Below are 6,563 nucleotides of genomic sequence, written 5' to 3'. Positions count from 1 at the left end.
GCAGCAGTTCGGACCCACACGGACACTCCATAGGGGCGCACCTATAGGGCAGGACATGGGCCCTATAGAACCCCCCCCATTCAGCCCCATAGATCCAGCCCCCAGCCCCATATATCCCCTATAGGGCCCAATCCTCCCCATTCAGCCCCATAGATCCCCTATAGGACCCCACAGCCCCCATAGATCCAGCCCCCAGCCCCATAGATCCCCTATAGGACCCCACAGCCCCCATAGATCCATCACCCAGCCCCATATATCCCCTATAGGACCCCACAGCCCCCATAGATCCATCACCCAGCCCCATATATCCCCTATAGGACCCCACAGCCCCCATAGATCCCCTATAGACCCCCCCCCCTCCCATTCAGCCCCATAGATCCATTCCCACAGCCCCTATAGATCCCCCAGTCCCATAGATCCCCTATAGGACCCCACAGCCCCCATAGATCCCCCACCCAGCCCCATATATCCCCTATAGGGACCGAGACCTCCCCATTCAGCCCCATAGATCCATCCCCCAGCCCCATATATCCCCTATAGGGCCCAATTCTCCCCATTCAGCCCCATAGATCCATCCCCCAGCCCCATATCCCCTATAGATGCCCCCCCCCTCCCCATAGAGCCCCATAACCACCCCATAGAACCCCATAAACACCCCATAGAACCCCATAAACACCCCATAGAACCCCACAACCACCCCATAGAGCCCCATAAACACCCCATAGAGCCCCATAACCACCCCATAGAGCCCCATAAACACCCCATAGAGCCCCATAACCACCCCATAGAACCCCATAAACACCCCATAGAACCCCATAAACACCCCATAGAGCCCCATAACCACCCCATAGAACCCCATAACCACCCCATAGAGCCCCATAGAACCCCATAAACACCCCATAAAACCCCATAAACATCCCATAGAACCCCATAACCACCCCATAGAGCCCCATAACCACCCCATAGAGCCCCATAACCACCCCATAGAGCCCCATAACCACCCCATAGAGCCCCATAACCACCCCATAGAGCCCCATAAACACGCCATAGAACCCCATAACCACCCCATAGAACCCCATAACCACCCCATAGAGCCCCATAAACACCCCATAGAGCCCCATAACCACCCCATAGAGCCCCATAAACACCCCATAGAGCCCCATAACCACCCCATAGAGCCACATAAACACCCCATAGAACCCCATAAACACCCCATAGAACCCCACAACCACCCCATAGAGCCCCATAAACACCCCATAGAACCCCATAACCACCCAATAGAGCCCCATAACCACCCCATAGAGCCCCATAAACACCCCATAGAACCCCATAAACACCCCATAGAGCCCCATAACCACCCCATAGAACCCCATAACCACCCCATAGAGCCCCATAACCACCCCATAGAGCCCCATAAACACCCCATAGAACCCCACAACCACCCCATAGAGCCCCATAAACACCCCATAGAGCCCCATAAACACCCCATAGAACCCCATAACCACCCCATAGAGCCCCATAAACACCCCATAGAGCCCCATAAACACCCTATAGAACCCCATAACCACCCCATAGAGCCCCATAACCACCCCATAGAGCCCCATAAACACCCCATAGAACCCCATAAACACCCCATAGAGCCCCATAACCACCCCATAGAGCCCCATAACCACCCCATAGAACCCCATAACCACCCCATAGAGCCCCATAAACACCCCATAGAACCCCATAAACACCCCATTGAACCCCATAAACACCCCATAGAGCCCCATAACCACCCCATAGAACCCCATAAACACCCCATAGAGCCCCATAAACACCCCATAGAGCCCCATAAACACCCCATAGAGCCCCATAACCACCCCATAGAGCCCCATAACCACCCCATAGAGCCCCATAAACACCCCATAGAGCCCCATAAACACCCCATAGAACCCCATAACCACCCCATAGAGCCCCATAAACACCCCATAGAACCCCATAACCACCCCATAGAGCCCCATAAACACCCCATAGAGCCCCATAAACACCCCATAGAACCCCATAACCACCCCATAGAACCCCATAAACACCCCATAGAGCCCCATAAACACCCCACAGAGCCCCATAAACACCCCATAGAGCCCCATAAACACCCCATAGAACCCCATAACCACCCCATAGAGCCCCATAGATCCATTCCTGCCCTATAGACCCCCCCCTATAGGGCCCCCCCCCCCCATCCCCCCCCATAGAGCCGTGGTACGAGCTGGGCCCCATCTATAATGCAGGGCCCTATAGGGCACATCTATAATGCATGGCCGCCCTCCCACGTGGGGCCCTATAGCGCCCGCAGCCCTATAAGCACCAGGCCCCTATGGGGCACATCCATAATGAATGGGGCTGGCTGTGCAAACAGCCCTATATCCACATCTATAGGGCACACGGCCCTATATCCACATCTATAGGGCACACGGCCCTATATCCACATCTATAGGGCACACGGCCCTATATCAACATCTATAGGGCACACGGCCCTATATCCACATCTATAGGGCACACGGCCCTATATCCACATCTATAGGGCACACGGCCCTATATCCACATCTATGGGGCACACGGCCCTATATCCACATCTATGGGGCACACGGCCCTATATCCACATCTATAGGGCACACAGCCCTATATCCACATCTATGGGGCACACGGCCCTATATCCACATCTATGGGGCACACGGCCCTATATCCACATCTATAGGGCACACGGCCCTATATACACATCTATAGGGCACACGGCCCTATATCCACATCTATAGGGCACACGGCCCTATATCCACATCTATAGGGCACACGGCCCTATATCCACATCTATAGGGCACACGGCCCTATATCCACATCTATAGGGCACACTATATCCACATCTATAGGGCACACGGCCCTATATACACATCTATAGGGCACACTATATCCACATCTATAGGGCACACGGCCCTATATCCACATCTATGGGGCACACGGCCCTATATCCACATCTATGGGGCACACGGCCCTATATCCACATCTATAGGGCACACGGCCCTATATCCACATCTATAGGGCACACTATATCCACATCTATAGGGCACACGGCCCTATATCCACATCTATAGGGCACACTATATCCACATCTATAGGGCACACGGCCCTATATCCACATCTATGGGGCACACGGCCCTATATCCACATCTATAGGGCACACGGCCCTATATCCACATCTATGGGGCACACGGCCCTATATCCACATCTATGGGGCACACGGCCCTATATCCACATCTATAGGGCACACGGCCCTATATCCACATCTATAGGGCACACGGCCCTATATCCACATCTATAGGGCACACGGCCCTATATCCACATCTATAGGGCACAGGGCCCTATATCCACATCTATGGGGCACACGGCCCTATATCCACATCTATAGGGCACACTATATCACATCTATAGGGCACACGGCCCTATATCCACATCTATAGGGCACACGGCCCTATATCCACATCTATAGGGCACACTATATCCACATCTATAGGGCAAACAGCCCTATATCCACATCTATAGGGCACACGGCCCTATATCCACATCTATGGGGCACACGGCCCTATATCCACATCTATGGGGCACACGGCCCTATATACACATCTATGGGGCACACGGCCCTATATACACATCCATATCCCCCCATACCCTCCCATATCCCCCCCTATAACCCTATATCCGCCCCATATCCACCCCATATCCCCCCTATATCCCCCCTACAACCCCATATCCCCCCTATATCCCCCTATATCCCCCCTATATCCCCCCATATCCCACCATACCCCCATATCCCCCTATATCCCCCCTATACCCCCTATATCCCCCCTATATCCCCTCATATCCCCCCATACCCCTTTTTTCCCCCATATCCCCCCATATCCCCCCTATATCCCCATATCCCTCCCATATCCCCCCCTATAACCCTATATCAACCCTATATCCCTCCATATCCCCCCCATATAACCCTATATCCACCCCATATCCACCCTATATCCCCCCCTATAACCCTATATCCGCCCCATATCCCCCCATACAACCCATATCCCCCCCTATAACCCTATATCCACCCCATATCCCCCCATATCCCCCCTATAACCCTATATCCCCCCCTATAACCTCATATCCCCCCTAAATCCCCCCATATCTCCCCCATATCCCCCCATATCCCCCCCATCCCCCCCTATAACCCCCCATATCCCCACATATAACCCTATATCCCCCCATATCTCCCCTATAACCCATCCTCCCCTATATCCCCCATATCCCCCCATATCCCCCCTATAACCCTCTTTATCACCCCATATCCTCCCATATAACCCCATATCTCCTCGTATCCCCCCCCTATAACCCTATATCCATCGCATAACCCCCCCATATCCCTCCCTATAACCTATCCCCCCCCCCATATCCCCCCATAACCCCCATATCCCCCCATATCCCCCCATATCCCCCCCATATAACCCCATATCCCCCCCTATAACCCCATATCCCCCTGTATAACCCTATATCCACCCCATATTCCCCCCATAGTCCCCCCATATAACCCCATATCCCCCTATATCCCCCTATATCCCCCTATATCCCCCCATATGCCCCCCTATAACCGCATATCTCCCCATATCCCCTCTATATCCCCCCATATCCCCCCATATCCCCCCATATCCCCCCATATAACCCTATATCCATCGCATACCCACCCCATAACCATCCCCCCCCTATACCCACCCCCCCCATATCCCCCCCATATCCCCCCATATCCCCCCCATATCCCCCCCATATCCCCTCCATATCCCCTCCATATCCCCCCCCATAACCATCCCCCCTATAACCCATCCCCCCCCATATCCCCCCCATATCCCCCCATATAACCCAGTATCCGCCATATCCCCCCCTATAACCCTATATCTTCCCCATATCCTCCCCTATAACCCTATATCCCCCCCATATCCCCCCCATATCCCCCCCTATATCCCCCCCCATATCCCCCCCTATAACCCATCCCCCCCCATATCCCCCCCTATATCCCCCCCTATTTCCCCCCCCCCCATACCCCCCCCCATAACCATCCCCCCCTATAACCCCCCCTATAACCCCCCCCCCATATCCCCCCATATCCCCCCATATTCCCCCCATATAACCCCATATCCCCCCCTATAACCCCATATCCCCCTGTATAACCCTATATCCACCCCATATCCCCCCATATCCCCCCCTATAACCCCATACCCCCCCATATCCCCCATATCCCCCATATCTCCCCCTATAACCCTATATCCCCCTATATCCCCCCATATCCCCCCTATAACCCCATATCCCCCCTATATCCCCCCATATCCCTCCCATACCCCCCCATATCCCCCCATATCACCCCCATATCCCCTCCATATCCCCCCCATAACCATCCCCCCCTATAACCCATCCCCCCCCCATATCCCCCCCATATCCCCCTCATGTCCCCCCCTATAACCCTATAACCCTCCCATATCCCCCCATATCTCCCCCTATAACCCCATATCCCTCCCATATCCCCCCATATCCCCCCATATCCCCCCATATAACCCTATATCCATCGCATACTCCCCCCATATCCCCCCCATATCCCCCCATATCCCTCCCATATCCCCCCATATAACCCTATATCCCCTATATCCCCTATATCCCCCCATATCCCCCCATAGTCCCCCATATCTCCCCCTATAACCCCATATCCCCCCATATCCCCCCATATAACCCCTATATCCTCCCATATAATCCTATATCCCCCCATATCCCCCCATATAACCCTATATCCACCCCATATCCACCCGATATCCCCCCCCCATAACCCCATATCTCCCCATATCCCCCCCATATCCCCCCATATAACCCTATATCCTTCCATATAACCCTATATCCCCCCATATCCCCCCCATATCCCCCCCCATAACCATCCCCCCCATATCCCCCCCTATTTCCCCCCCCCCATATCCCCCCTATATCCCCCCCCTATATCCCCCCCCATATCCCCCCCCATATCCCCCCCCATATCCCCCCCTATATCCCCCCTATTTCCCCCCCCATTTCCCCCCCATATCCTCCCTATATCCCCCCCTGTAACCCATATCCCCCCATACCCCCCCATATCCCCCCCATATAACCCTATATCCCCCCCTATAACCCAATATCCCCCCATATCCCCCCCCATATCCCCCCCTATAACCCCATATCCCCCCATATCCCCCCATATCCCCCCATATCCCCCTATATCCCCCCATATCCCCCCATATCCCCCCTATATCCCCCCATATCCCCCTATATCCCCCCATATCCCCCCTATATCCCCCCATATCCCCCTATATCCCCCCATATCCCCCTATATCCCCCATATCCCCCCTATATCCCCCCATATAACCCCATATCCCCCCCTATAACCCCATATCCCCCCTATAACCCCATATCCCCCCATATCCCCCCATATCCCCCCATATCCCCCCATATCTCCCCATATCCCCCCATATACCCCCATATCC

The sequence above is a fragment of the Coturnix japonica genome, unplaced genomic scaffold, assembly GCF_054131305.1.
Source record: "Coturnix japonica strain WE unplaced genomic scaffold, WE-NBRP24 Scf098, whole genome shotgun sequence".
NCBI classification, from domain to species: Eukaryota; Metazoa; Chordata; class Aves; order Galliformes; family Phasianidae; genus Coturnix; species Coturnix japonica.
This window is presented reverse-complemented; position numbering follows the sequence as displayed.